This window comes from Dryobates pubescens, chromosome 25 (assembly GCF_014839835.1).
Source record: "Dryobates pubescens isolate bDryPub1 chromosome 25, bDryPub1.pri, whole genome shotgun sequence".
In the NCBI taxonomy this organism is placed as follows: domain Eukaryota; kingdom Metazoa; phylum Chordata; class Aves; order Piciformes; family Picidae; genus Dryobates; species Dryobates pubescens.
The window spans coordinates 6,000,412-6,015,958 of NC_071636.1; positions in this window are offsets into that span (position 1 = coordinate 6,000,412).

The window sequence follows — 15,547 nt, forward strand, 5'->3', positions numbered from 1 at the left end:
CTGGCACAGCTTGAGGCTGTGTCCTCTTGTTCTGGTCCTGGTTGCCTGGGAGAAGAGACCAACCCCCACCCGGCTACAACCTCCCTTCAGGTAGTTGTAGAGAGCAAGAAGGTCTCCCCTGAGCCTCCTCTTCTGCAGGCTAAGCAACCCCAGCTCCCTCAGCCTCTCCTCACAGGGCTGTGCTCCAACCCCCTCCCCAGCTTTGTTGCCCTATTTGTTCTTAAAAAGAAATTCCCTCAATGCTGCATCAGTTTCAAGCCTCAGCAGCAAGGTACCTATCACATCCCATGGGCTAGCCTTACAGAATCATGAAGAATGAAAGCCCTCGAGGATCATCAAGTCCAACCACCAACTCAACACCACCATGCCCACTAAACCATGTCCCAAAGTGCCATTCTCTTATAGATCTGATCTATAAGATCTCATAAATCTTCTCTGTATTATCGTACAATGCCAGTGCCTTATCCTTCTGCTTCTTTGGCTCACTGAAGAGGGGGGTTCTGCTGCATCTGGTTCAGCTGGCCCATGCACCCTTGAGCAGCAGAAGCCCCCAAACTCACATGCAAAGTCAACACCCTTTCAGTGTTGCCACCAGCAAACTCCAGCAGGTGGAACTGGATCCTTGCACAGCCAGAACCGCCCCCCCCCCCCATCTCCCCCCTCCTAGCCCAGCAGTCAGTACTTTGACCCCCTAAAACAGATCCCTTTCTCTCCCTCCCTGGTATTGTGGCACATCAAAGCAAACCCAGCATTGCTTCCTTTCACTCTGGGTTACAACCAGACCTAAGGTGTGGAAGGACTTCATTATGTCTAATTAAAAATTAAATCCTCTCTTGCCTGTGCTCACTGTGTTTCTCTTCCTGAATCAGACTTTGCAGCTCAAAGCCTCTGTCTCCTGTTTGGGGCATCATTTCCTTACTTCTCTTTGGCTTTGGCATCCAGCTCTGTCATTTGGTCTTCACGGCGCCAGCTGCAGAGCTCCAGCCCAGCTCCCACCTCCGCTCCCTCTGCTCCATGCTGCTGCTGCTGCTCACTGCTGACCACCTTTGCTTCAGCACCTCTCCCTAGCTACTCAGTGTCACTCCAACCCCCCCTTCAAGCCAGCAAGGGCCTCCCTCTCCTCCTGAACTGCCTCTCTCCAGCCCAATCATTGCTAGAGCAGCTCTGTGAAGCTTTTCAAGCACAGTTCCTCCCAGGACACCGCCTCTGCTGCACCACTGACCTTCACGAAGTGCATTATGAGTGTGAGCTGCTCCTTCCAAACATAGACAATGATTTTTTTTTTGAGGGGAAGAGGAGAAAAGAAGGTGCAAAGGAACCACTTTTTCTTTGAGCAGGTCTCCAGCACACCACCACTGCTGCACAAGTGACCTTCATGAAGCACATTGTGAGTGTGAGCTCAAAAAAACACAGACAGCAATTATCTGTGAGGAAGAAGAGAAAAGAAGGTGCAAAGGAACCACTTTTTCTTTGAGCAGGTCTCCACACAGTGCTGCTGAATAAGTAAATGGAAGAGTCACCAAGTTATTTTGCAGCAGGTGGAATATCTGCCAAGTAGATCACAAGAATTTCCCCATGTCTTTCATTCAGCTACAAGTCAGCTCTGGACTGAGACTGTCAAGGTCACCTCACTGTTTCTCTGTCCTACAAAAGCCATCACCAGGTTTTGTGATGAGATTGGGTGGAGGTTTCTGGAGGCAGAGGGCCTCACACCAATATTGTCACCGTGGTCCACCCAGACCAGACTCAGAACATCAGCATTTAAAAAGACTGAGCTGGAGCACCTGAGGGCACAGCCTGTTAGTGACACAGTGCTGCTATGGAGGTCTCACAGGATTATCCCTGGAAGTTTTGGTACAGTCTATGGCAAAGGAAAGTCATCAGCAGACAGTGAGAAGCCTGCACCTCAATTGCAAGAGCTGTTATAAACCTTGGCATGTTAATATCTTGTTGGAAGAAAGGTAGCTCCTTTGATCCTGGAGTTCCATCTGTCATCTCCTCTGTCAAGACCTCATTAACATGCAAGTGAGATGTCACCCCAGCCACAGCTCCTGAGACATTTCTCTGCCCAAGCCCACTAAAGGAAATCAGGCAGCAGAGAAGGAAAGGGAACATCTCTGAGCACACACAGGTAGCAGGATCAAAGTCGTCCTGAAGGCACGACGCACGCTTTGGCACCACGACCCTTCTGACCTCAGCCTAGACACCTGTGACTGAATCCTCTCAGCTGTGTGCTTCAGAAAAATACTCTCCCAAGATCATCACACAGCCCATGGAAATGCACCACTCCAGTATCTCCTCCACTCAGTTCACAGCCACGTCCTATGGAACTACATCCCTGGCTCGCTGCAAGACATCCACCAACTCCAGCCACTAAGAAGTAAAGTTACCTGGGTATCCATCTTGAATGCTCTTACAGTCAGCTGTTAGCAATTATTCCAGCTAAACCATTCAAAAGGTGCTTTGAACTTGGTTAAGGTCCTTGGTGCCCGCTGCACAGCTAGCGAGGAGGCTACGCTCTCACCCGGCCACAGCACCATCAATAATTGACTCTGGGAGCCCAGGACTTGCTCCTATGGCACCTGCATACATTTTAGTGGCTGCTTTTCCCAGATAAGAACTAGAAACTGTATCTTCCTTCAGATAACACTGAGCTTTGGTGAGCCTGTGTAGGCACGAGGTGTTAATGATCAGCTGCCACACGAAGCGGGTGCCTGCGTGGTGCTGCTTTGGAAGTGCCCCCGGCCCCGAGCCAGCCCAGAGCTGGCCCACGCCGGCGTTGCAGGCAGGCTGGTGGGTGCTGCTCCACAAGCAGGATGGGAGAGGCTGGAGGAGCTGAGTGGAGCTGGAAGCTGGGAGGTTAATAATGTATATTCCCTGGGTTATAGGATCCCCCTTCCCAGGCTGAGGCTAAGACATGCTTAAAAATTAAAAGTGCAGATATCCTACAAAGGAGGAACAGATGCTAAGACTACACATGAATCTTTAATGTGCTTTCAGCTCACACACTCCATGTTACCAACCCCCCTGCCTCGCTGCTGCCTCCAGGGTCTCTCCACCCCACTGTGCCCTGTGCCAGGATACAGGTGGGACAGAGCAGACAGTGTCCCAGAAGAGTGCTGGAATGAAGGAGCACACAGCTCTCACATCTATATATTTGTGTTCTGCCTGGTTTGCCTTCCACAGGGTCCTGATGTGGTGTAACCAGAGCTGAGGGCAGGCAGCTCCCACCTCTGCTGGCATCCTCAGCACACTGGCCTCACCCTCGCTCCCACACACGTTAGGTGATGAAAATTAGACCTCAAGCTTCAAGAAATTTCTACAGCTGCCCAGATGAAGAGAGAACATGACAAACTCCTGCAGGTTTATCAGTCAGTTCATTCCCCACTTCCCATTGTGTGCATATTGATGTAGGTGTCTCTGAGCCCAGCCAAAGCAGCAGAGGGCAAAGCTCGGCCGGATGAAGAGCGATGAGAACTCGGATCAGGCAACTGAGCAGCAGTGAAAGCCCACAGACTGACTTCTACAGCTTCTGTGCACCCTTGTGCCACAGGAAATGCTGAAAAACACTGCAAAGCTGCTTGAGTTAGACCTTGAGGAACCTGCCAGGAAAGGGGGAGGAAAATCATAAACTATAGAACCACAGAATCACAAACTGGTTTGGGTTGGAAGGGACCTTTCAAGCTCATCCAGTCCAACCCCCCTGCACTCAGCAGGGACATCTGCAACTAGAGCAGGTTGCTCACAGCCCCAAGCAACTTGCCTTGGAATGGTTCCAGGGATGGGGCATCAACCACCTCTCTGGGCAACCTGGGCCAGGCTCTCACCACCCTCAGTCTCAAACATTTCTCCCTTCTCTCCAGTCTCAAGCTCTCTCCTTCAGTTTCAAACCATCAACCCCTTGTCCTGTCACACCAGAACCTGCTCAGAAGTCTGTCCCCAGCTTTCTGCTCAGCCCCTTTAAGCACTGAAAGGCCACCAGAAGGTCTCCCTGGAGCCTTCTCTTCTCCAGGCTGAACAACCCCAACTCTCTCAGCCTGATCTCACAGCAGAGGGCTTCCAGCCCTTCCATCATTGCTGGCACCTCTCCAACAGGTCCACGTCCTTGCTGTGCTGAGGACTCCAGAGGTGGCCCCAGCACTGCAGGTGGGGTCTCAGCAGAGGGGCAGAGTCCCCTTCCTGCCCCTGCTGAAGCTGGCTGCAGAGAGGAGAACACTGCTCTGCATTCCCAGCTCACAACAGAGCTGGAAGTTCTTTTCTAGAGACCCTTCACGGAGACATCTCACCCAGGAAATCATTTGAACAAGCTCCTGGCTCTTCCCTGGCCATTCTGCAAGCACAGCACTGGGGGTTGCTGCCCTCACTGCAGCAGGAATACCTGAGCAGTTGGAAGTGGCTTCATGCCTCAGTACCTTTGTTTAGAGAGATCACCTTTAGTGATTATTTATTGCAGGAGTTCAGATTCCTGCCTCCCTGCGACATGATGAATGACTTTTAAGTAACATAATATCTGGTTTCCTCCTCTTTCACACACCCATTTCATTGCCAGCTGTCTTCAGTGACCAGGGCTGAGAGGATTGTTTGCAGTCAAAAAAGGCAAAGAGAAATTCTTTACCATGTGCCCAGGCCCCTCTTGTTCATATTTAATGGAATTCTTGCTTGGGTTAAAGTGCTTATCAATTATTCACCCCTGGGCTCAGTCATTCCAACCATCCCAAGGAAGAAAGAGGTCTGCTGTGTTACAAAGGGCCAAAATAACTTGCCTTTCCCTTTCTCCTCTCTTCCCCACATCACAGCAAGTTAGCCATGAATTGTATGGGGCTCTAGCTGTTATTTGAAGGAGAAGACAGGCTGATGGCAGACTGCAATGGGAGTGCTGCGGCAGAAGGCAGCAAGGGGCAGCTCCATCAGCTTAGCACCTGACTCACAGAACCATGAAAGCTGGAAAAGGCCTCTGACACTTGCTTTGTCCAGCATTATCCTGTGTGCAGCACATGTGTTCTGGGCAACTTCAAACCTGAGGCTTGTGGCCAAGCAGAGAACCTGCCCCCAGGTGTCACAAAGCCTGATCCACCCTCTTACATTGCTGACACAAACACATTAGGTGGGCTCAGCCTCCAAGATGTGGTTTGGTGATGACTGAAACAAAACATGGTTTAGTTGATTAGATGGTGTTGGGTGACAGGTTGGACTTGATGATCTCAAAGCTCTCTTCCAGCCTGGTTAATTCTATTCTATTCTATTCTATTCTATTCTATTCTATTCTATTCTATTCTATTCTATTCTATTCTATTCTACTCTGCTCTACTCTGCTCTACTCTACTCTACTCTACTCTGTTCCATTCCATTCCATTCCATTCCAAAACAAGGAGAGGCTTGAGCAGAATGGGAATGATAAATCCATTTATTAGGATTTAAGAAATCAATCTGGCATTTCCCCATCTGAAGGCTGATAAGGTGGGTCAGGCTTTGTGACACCTGGGGGCAGGTTCTCTGCTTGGCCACAAGCCTCAGGAGTGAACTTAGCCACAAAACACTTGCTGCCCATAGGATAGTGCTGGACAAAGCAAGTATCACAGAACCACAGAGTTGTTCTGGTTGGGAAAGACCTTTATGATCATTGAGTCCATCCATTCTCCAGCTCCACCAAGTCTGGTGCTAAATCATGCCCCTCAGGACCACATCTCTGCTGCTTTTAAACCCTTCCAGGGATGGGGATTCAACTACCTCCCTGGGGAGCCTGTCCCAGTGGTTGATGAGTGTGTCAAGCCCCTAGAAACTATCCTGCTTTCCAGGATCCACCCCACTTTACCTCATCTCAGTCTTTCCCTAGTGTGTACTCTGTCACACAAACATACCCTCAGAGCTTCAGCCCCACATCTGCAAACGTGACCAGCCAGACTTTACCTCCTGGCACTGACTATTCAGACACCACTCCTCCTGCAGTGCCCAAATGCTAACAGAGGGCTACTAAGAAATCCCAAACAGAGAGAGATGGTTTCTAGGGGCGTGGAAAGCTGCAAGGAATCTCTTTGGCTCTCACTTCTCACACAGGTCACTCAATCTGTGCCTATAATATTAGGAGTGTGCTGGCTAACTGGCCACAAGCTACACAAAAGCCTTTTCTCTCCAAGTTCAGTCAAAAGGACAACAGCATATGACAGACCCCTTGTATCTTTTGGCATTTTAGGCTGTGACAGCAGGGCCCTCCTGCAGAGCCAGGAGAACAGGGAGGGGGGTTCTGCTGGCCAAGCCAAAGCTAACAAAAATACCTAATGAGGAGGAGAAGAGCTGAGAAGCTCAGGCATGTAGCTGTGTCTAAAGTAGCCTCTGCATGCTGAACGTGGCCATGAAAAATTCATCCCAGAGAGGCTATCAGATGTAGCAGCAAGGCACTGCCTGGGCTAAAAGAAGTGCTGGCTGTGGGGACTGGTTTTACTGGGGTTCAAAATAGCCAGGGGAGAAATGAAGCCTTTCCCCCAACACCCCCCACTTTGTGAGGGGGAAGAGGGGGAGAGAGAAGGGGGAAGAGGGGGAGAGAGAAGGGGGAAGAGGGGGAGAGAGAAGGGGGAAGGGGGGGAGAGAGAAGGGGGAAGGGGAGGAGAGAGAAGGGGGAAGGGGGGAGAGAGAAGGGGGAAGAGGGGGGAGAGAGAAGGGGGAAGAGGGGGAGAGAGAAGGGGGAAGAGGGGGAGAGAATTCTGCCCCACAGCCACTGTCACTGGCTTGTCCCCTACAAACATCTGGTGTGACTTTTCCCTTCCCTTCTCCAGTACTTGTTTCTCTCCCTGCTAAACTCCATCCCTCTCACCAGTTTCTCATCCGTAACTGTTTCACACCCCCCTGAGCTGCTGCCCCTTCAAGCTCTCATCACTGACCACACTAAATCCACAGAGGAGCAAGCTGGGGTGGTTTGAGGAGCTCTGTGCCACATGGCTCCATCTCTGGAGAAGAACACAGTGAGCTGGAAAAGCTCTGCCCTGGGCTGGGAGAGGAGGGACTGAGCCTGCTGCAGCTCGAGGTTTTGCACAGCAGAACAGACAGCAGAGTGCTCAGCCAGATGTTACTCTGTGCTGCAAGTTAAGAAGCTTCAGAAGGAGCTTCGGAGGCAGTTAGAAGTGAGCCATAACTGCCTCCTGGTCTCGAATGGATGCCTCTACACAGGCTGAGGAAAGCAGTTAGAAAGGTGCAGTGACTGCGTAAACATTGGGAAATCCTTGTTCTTTTTCTCCAGGACAATCCTAGCCTACAGGCTTGCTGACATGTAATTTCCATGATTAAACAGCTGTTAATTAAAGACACAATGTTAGGGATTGGAAGGCATCTCTAGAGATCATCTAGTCCTCCAACCCCCATGCCAAAGCAGGATCACCTAGGGCAGGTTGATACATTCTGAATCAAGCTTCCACTCAGGCCTTGCAGGAGAACTTTCAGGAGTTTCTTCTGCTTGCATGATCAGTGACTGTAAATCTATTTAAAACTGTCTGGACCAGCGAGTATGAAGCTATCACAGGCAGTCTGAGCTTATTAAAGAGCTGTTCATCACCACCTTCTGCCTCCACTCTGGTTTGCAGCATCAGAAAGTGTGTGCAGTGAAAAGGTTCAGCAGGTGCATGATCAGGTCAGGGTCTAATTAAGGAACGTGTCATCCTGCAACAGGCAAGTCTGAAACAAGGCAGAGCTCAAAGCAGCAAAAAGATGTAAAGGAAGGGGGTGGGTAGGGGGAAAAAAAAAAGGCAAAGCAAAGCCTGGAAACAAAAACTGTTGTTTCATTAAACTTGAAATACAATTTGACTCTGTCAGGCCGAGGTATATGAGCTATCTGCATTAAATGGTGTTTAATTTAACTCTAGAACTATAGGGCCCAATTAAAAATAATGAGGCCTGTCTCCAACTGTCAGGCTCAATTAGAGATAATGGGAACTGATAGCTCCTGGAATAGATTCATTTTTGCCTGATAGACGAACTGGGGCAGGGGTCTTGGCAGGGGTCATTGGAATAGACCCGGCAACAAAACGTGGGTCAGTCAAGCTTAAGGAGTCTTAAGGAACCCAGTTATTAAATAAGGAAGTAGGAAGGAAATCAAATCCAAAAGCACATGAATAACCCCAACCATATTGAGGGGTTTTTTTCCACCCCACCAGCCCCCTCCTCTCTCTGCTGTTCCACACCCCTGTATCACGACTCGGCTGAGCGGGAAGCTGCCCCTTCTAAAGCCACAAAATACAGGGGGCTTAAAGCTTACCCCTGTTTCACAAGGGGGAAAGAAGTGGCCAAAACAAGTGGTCAGTTTCATAGTCCAGGGGGTTTTCAGTGCAGCAGGATTGGTATTTTGCTTAGGTGACACCCCAGTGTCGAAATGGCTGAGCTTTGGTTTTACCTAAGGGTTAGAAAGAAATCCAGGAAAGAAAAGGGTTGGGTTTACCCCAATGTTACAAATACATCCAGGGGGGAGGAGCTTTGGTTTCACCTAAATGCTTTGGTTTCACCTAAATGTTGTAAAGAAATCCAGGGGAGAGCAGCTTCGATTTCACCTAAATGCTACAAAGAAATCCAGGGGAGAGGAGCTTTGATTTCACCTAAATGCTATAAAGAAATCCAGGGGAGAGGAGCTTTGATTTCACCTAAATGCTATAAAGAAATCCAGGGGAGAGGAGCTTTGATTTCACCTAAATGCTACAAAGAAATCCAGGGGAGAGGAGCTTTGATTTCACCTAAATGCTATAAAGAAATCCAGGGGAGAGGAGCTTTGATTTCACCTAAATGCTATAAAGAAATCCAGGGGAGAGGAGCTTTGATTTCACCTAAATGTTACAAACAAATCCAGGGAAGCAAAGCTTCGATTTCACCAAAGTGTTACAAACTAATCCAGGAAAGAGACCTGGAATCTCTTAAGAAACCTGTCCTGATAGCCTTGCCCAGGACAAACGGGTCCCTCCCCAGCCAGCCCCAGCAAAAATTGCAGGAACAAGTTGCCAGCTAAGCACTTCCCAAGAGGCAGCTGCAGAAACTCAAGAGGGAAACGCAAGCATCCGTCCCCGAGGAGCCGCGCACGGGGCGCTGCGACGCCTGACGACTTTCAGGCCCTAGACAGGAGCTGTCATTTGAGATGAGTAATTAATCTTGAACCCAGAGGGAGATGCGGAGCCCTGGTGCCCAGGATGACAGCCCCAGTGCCTGTCAGCAGCGCTCAGGCCCCTGCCCGGGCTGGGGAAGCTCTCCCCAGGCAAAGCTTGCCCGCGCATCCATTGTCGGCAGCGGCGACTCTGAGGTTGGCGTTGGGCACTGGTGCCTTGGCTGCCCCTTTTGTGTCTCTCTGGAGCCCCTTGTTTCATCTAATGATATCTGTCTCAATGCCTAACGAGGCTGGCGCAAGGCACCGCCCGGGGCGGCTCATCCGCTGCTCCCCTCCCTGCCCCCCGCGCACGGCCAGGCCGGCGAGGCCCTGCTCTGCCTTTCAGAGGGAAGAGACAAGAGTTGAGTGGTTCCAACATCTGCCCACGGGGACTTCTGCTGAAAGGCCATTGAGACGCTTACAGGTGTCCAGAGAAGGGCAGCGAGGCTGGGGAGGGGTCTGGAGCACAGCCCTGTGAGGAGAGGCTGAAGGAGCTGGGGTTGCTTAGCCTGCAGAAGAGGAGGCTCAGGGGAGACCTCATTGCTCCCTACAACTACCTCCTGTTCCTTATGGAAGGAAGAGAAGGAGCCACACAATTCATCCTGAAGACACCACCAGAGGATGGGCTTTTTTTCCCTGCTGGGTGGTTCTGAGCAGGTTCTGCTGGAGCACATCACAGCACTGGGGCACTCCCCATCCTGCTGTTGGTCTCCTACACACTGTAGGAGCTGGCACACAATTTCATTTCTCTTCCCCCCCCTTGTGATGGTAACCCAGGAAACAAATCTATGATGACACTGGTACATGCATTGGTGAACTTCGTGGCCTCCTAGGTCACTGGACAAATCTCTCCCAACTGAACTGTTGACAGTTCTTTGCAGGGTTCCCCACAGGAAACCCAAGGTTAATTGCCCATTCTTTCAAACCATGAAATGCTTTTGAAAATGTTAGTTTTAAGTCCCAGAGCCTTAAAAAAAAAAACCACCCCACCACCCAACAACTCTGATGAAGCAGCTGGTCTGTAACTCTGGTGTCTTCTCATTACTGAAATGAAGACATTTTTGGGGAGAGGGGACAGGAAAGGTGCAGAAATGGTTTAATCAGATTCTTGTGCTAAGCATGAAACAACAACCCTCTCACTGGTGATGTTTAGAGCAGAGATGCTGAGGGAGCAGGATACCTGCTCCAGAAAGCTGTTCAGAACAGCACTGCCTGCTTCTTGATGATGGCCTTAGTAAGGGAAAGGATCTGAACTTGCCAGTCTCAGATCCTTAGGAAAACACCTCCAGGCTTCTCTTCACCCATGGGGAGAGGCTCACTGGCTTCCCAGGAATTCTCACAGGGTTGGTTTCTGCAGGGTGCTGCCACCTGTAAAGTGCTAGTTATGGAAACACACACCAGGAATCCCAGAAAGCACTCTGGAATGACTGGCAGGAAGATTTGCTGTTACGAGGCGGGATGCAGGGGTCAAAGTGGTTACTTAGTCCCTAAGGTTTACAGGAGCTGGGGAAAAACTGGAAATTGATGGGCCATAGAATCACAGAATCAATAAGGTTGGAAAAGACCTCAAAGATCACAAAGTCCAACCTGTCACCCAAGTCCTCCTGACTAACTAAACCATGGCTTCAAGTGCCACATCCAATCCTTTTTTGAACTCCTCCAGGCATGGTGACTCCACCACCTCCCTGGGCAGCACATTCCAATGCCTAACAACTCTCTCTGGGAAGAACTTTCTCCTCACCTCCAGCCTGAACCTCCCCTGGCACAGCTCAAGACTGCGTCCTCTTGTTCTGGTGCTGCTTGCCTGGGAGAAGAGTCAGGCCTGTCTACAACCTCCCTTAAGGTAGTTGTTGAGAGCAAGAAGGTCACCCCTGAGTCTTCTCCTCTCCAGGCTAAGCAACCCCAGCTCCCTCAGCCTCTCCTCATAGGGCTTGTGTTCCAAACCCCTCACCAACTTTGTTGGGTGCTGGAGCCCTGGAGTAGGTTGCTCAGAGAGGTGGTAGAGTCTCCATCTCTGGACAGAGTCAAAGCCCACCTGGACATGTTCCTGTGTGACCTTGTCTAGGTGACCCTGCCTTGGCAGAGGGGTTGGACTCAATGACCTCCAGAGGCCCCTTCCAACCCCTACCATTCTGGGATTCTGCAAATTGTTCTGGGGGTTTTTTTCATGCTGTGTGGGCTTTACACATTTAGAGTGATGCCCTGCAATCCTCCTGTGGCTAAGATGTGTCCATCTGTGGTGAAAATACTGCAGAAAGAGAAACCAAGGGGAGGGAGGGGAAGTGTATTTATTAAAGTTGGGTTTGTTGTTTTTTTCCTCCAGAAAAACCCTTGCAGAATCCTCTGAATATTTCTAGTCATGGTTAATAAACTTAACAGGATCAAGAAGACTTGAGGTCTGCAGAATGTGGAATCCCAAACCAGCCTTTGGCCTTTCTCTAGCTGTTGTCTGCTCACTGAATTTCTGTCTAAGCAACACCAGTTTGAATGTGGCCAGCCTGTGCCTCTCAGATGATGCCTGTCTCTCTGAGCAGCTCAGCCAGTAACACACTGGGCAAACCTAATTCCACTCTGTCCAGGTTAGGCACCACAACAGCCTTGCTGGGAAGCAAGGTGAACCAAACTGACACCAATCCACTGTGGTGTGAAGCCACTCTTTCAGTCATTTAAGGGCTGAAGACACAGCTGTGCCTCCAACTGAGGCAACAAATAGCCCCTCAGAGATGAATTGCCCAAGGCACTTCTGTAGTCAGTGTCCATTCTGCCACAAAAAACCAGTTGAGTATTTCCCCAAAGCTGAAAGCAGGGAGCTGCAAGGCTTTCCTTTCTTGTTCTTTCCTAAGAGAGAGAAAAAAAAACCAGGGAGATAGAAGCATTCACTGTCATCATCTACACTGCATAACCCATGAAGATTTGTGGGGATTGTCAGGAGATTGGCAAATAACCAGGAATATTATTTCCCTACCAGCTCATTGCTACAGGCCAAACCCAGGTGAGGCCTGCCCATGGTTCTGTGGTGTTCTTCAGCTGTAAATAAACCACAGGCAACAATCAAAGCTGAGGATCTTTGCCTGCAGCATGGTCTGAGACTGAAAAGTCAAATGGCAAAGGAGATTGTGGATGATATCCAGCAGCACCTTGATTTTCTTCTCTGTTTGCACTGAATACTCAAAGTATAGATTTTTCTTCCCAAAATGCAAAATCCAAGCACCAAAACTGTGCTGACAGAATGCAGTTCTGACTCCACTGACTAAATTCAGGACATGGGAAAAAAAGCAAGGTGACTCTAAGCTTTCATTCCAACCTTTTAGACCTACACCTTTGAAGAAGGGGATCATAGAACCACAGAATGGTCTGGGTTGGAAGGCACCTCTGAAAGGTCACCCAGTCCAACCCCCTCTGCAGTCAGCAGGGACATCCTCAACTAGATCAGGTTGCCCACAGCCCTGGTGAGCCTCACCTTGAATAGCTCCAGGGATGGGGCCTCAACCACCTCCCTGGGAAACCTGTTCCAGTGTTCCACCACCCTCCTGGTAAATGACCTCCTGCACCCTAATTATCACACATGGCATGATTACCAGCAGAAAGAAGGGGTCAATAAAAGCCATTTCAGCTTCAGTCCCAATTTTTCCTCATTTCTACCATATTGTATCAGGCACTGAACCCCTGAAAGTAAGCATTCAGCTGGAGGCCAAGTGAACAGACACTACAACTACATTGCTCAGAGATCACTTTCTCATGAATGCAATTCTGAGGGTTCAAATCTGCTAACAGCCTGTGAGAAGAGCAATTAGGTTGGACATGTGGTGGAAAACACTGCAGCCAACCAGAATTCTCTTGGCACACCACTTCCTTCATGATATTGTACTGAACAACCATTGCTCTGCACAATTACACTATCTACAAACCAGCTTCCCTCCCCCCCCCCCCCCCCCCCGGAACAGACACCTACCAAGGCTAAATGTTCTTGTAGTCCACTCACAAAGCTAAAATTGAGCTACACTGAGGTTTAAGTGGAGAAATGGTGAACAGTCAGACTCTCTGTGTGTCCTAGTGGGTCTGTTCCTGTGGTTCTGCCAGCTCTTCAAGCAGCTAGCATGACAGCTTTCCATTATTTGTCTCACAGGGGCATTTCAGAAGCCCCATCCCATTTTTTTTTCCCAGGCACTTTGCAAATGCAGAGCAGAGAGATGGTTCCAGGCTCACAAGAAATTACCTATCAGTGCTTGGGTTAGTATTTCAGGGTAGTTCTAGGACACATATAAAGAGAAGAGGTGAAAACAGAGCAGCTCTCCCCAACTAATTTTCTCCCTCCACTGCAGAGTCACTTCAGTGACACAGCATCCTGAAAACCACACCTTGCTCCACAGAAAAATTCAGCTGGGGGTAGCAGCAAAGAAGTTTCTCCTTCTGATGACAGCCCTTACCCTAATGAAGCCAGGCACACACAGTATGAAGGATTTAGCCCCTGAGAAGTAACCATTTTACATTCAAATCAGTGAGTAGGTCGAGGGGAGGCAGCTTTAACTTCAGAGCTATCCAGGGCAGCAATATCATCTTCATGAGGATGAAGATTCATTTCTCACAGGCCAGACTCCCAGCACTGCACACAGAGCAAGACAACTCTCACCCTGCTGAATAGAAAGCAGCAGGCATTAGCTGTAGTAAATGAGGACAGGGATGGTTAGAAGCTGCCAAACTCCTCCTAAAGAATCAGGTTGTGCTTGGCTAGAGATACAGTAAAAAAGGAGTAGGAAAAGTAGCAGTCAGCTTAGAAAGGGGGGAGGAGGGGGAAGGAATCCTAAAGGGCATTTAAAAAAAGCAGGTTTCTCTTTGTTCATGATACCTATCATGAAACTTTTCAACAGTAAAGGCATTTTCAAAGGCAGCTTGACTCCACAGAAGCCAAGCACTAGGACCTCCAGCGTGCTTTCCCTTACCTTAGCCCTGAGGAAGGGCTTTTTGTCCGTTACATCCATGCATGTAATCAGCGATTGTGCCTTTTGTACAGCTCAGATTCACCATCTGCAGGCTCCCAAGTGGCCAGAGGAGTGCTCAAAAAACCCCCCAGCCCTATGGGACTAATCTGCAATTTCACACCAAATGATTTTTAAGTATAATTTGTTACGATACAGTATTCAAAAATGGAGGGGGGGGAGGGGAGGGGGGGGAAGAAAAACCTCCCCCCACCCCCACCCAAACGGTCAGGGCTTTTGCCTTGTGAGAAAAGGAGGAAGCTGGTGAAGTTTTCCTGTATTTAAAACAGGTTGCAAGGGATCCACTTGCACACCAGTTTCGTTCAGGCATTGGGCAATGAAGCCCTGGGCAATTAAAATAGCTGCTTGCTCTTTCTGAGGGAGCAAGCCACAAACAACAGGCTCTGTCCCCTGCTTTAGTGGGGGGTGAAGGGTAAAAGCCCTTCCCACCTCGTTCAGGGAGCAAGGATCTGCAGTTTAAGAAGTAAACAGAGTTATTTCGCTGCTGCAGCAGCGAGGGGAATGGAGGGATGGATTGTAAAGGCACTGGGTAAATAAAGGAGGAGCTGAAGAATCCACTCTTTTCATGTAAAACAAAGCTGGCTTGAAGTGTGCAAGGAAACGATTGAAGAAGCACTGAGCACTTTCAGGAGCGCCCCATTTCGCTAAGCAGAGGGCACCCATCCTAACTGGCATCATTATTCCGGCCTCCCCAGCACAAGGAGGGCACAGAGCTGTTGGAGCCAGCCCAGAGGAGGGCCACAAAGATGATCCAAGGGCTGGAGCACCTCTGCTGTGAGGATAGGTTGAGGGAGCTGGGGTTGTTAAGCCTGGAGAGGAGAAGGCTCCAGGGGACCTTAGAACTGCTTTCCAATACCTGAAGCGACCCTACAGGAAGGCTGGAGGGGGACTTTTCGTGAGGGTGTCCAGAGACAGAACAAGGGGGAATGGTTTGAAGCTGAAGGAGAGTAGGGTTAGACTGGATCTTAGGAAGAAGTTTTTCAGTACAAGGGTGGTGAGACTCCAGAATAGGCTGCCCAGGGAGGCTGTGGATCCCTCTTCCCTGGGGGCTGTTCAAGGCCGGTTTGGATGAGGCCTTGAGCCTAGCTGAGAGGCATCCCTGCCTAAGGCAGGGGGGTTGGACTAGATGATCTCTAAGGTCTCTTCCAACCAAAGCCATTCTGTGATTATTTTCTCCACATATTTTAGATACTCAGCCAAAGGGGGAAGGAAACAACCATCAGAAAACACACCAAGTGAGGAACATGGAGATGGAGGCTCAGGACATGCTGACTAGATGGAGCACAGAGGTTATCAAAGTCTTCACAAAGCTCTCACGAATCTCTGCTTTTGAGGGTTCTTCAGCTCTCCTTTGCCTTTTCTTTCCCTGACTTGTCTCCAAAATTACACTTGAGAGTGTAGAATATAATCAAACTTGGTCTATGATGACCCCAGCTGA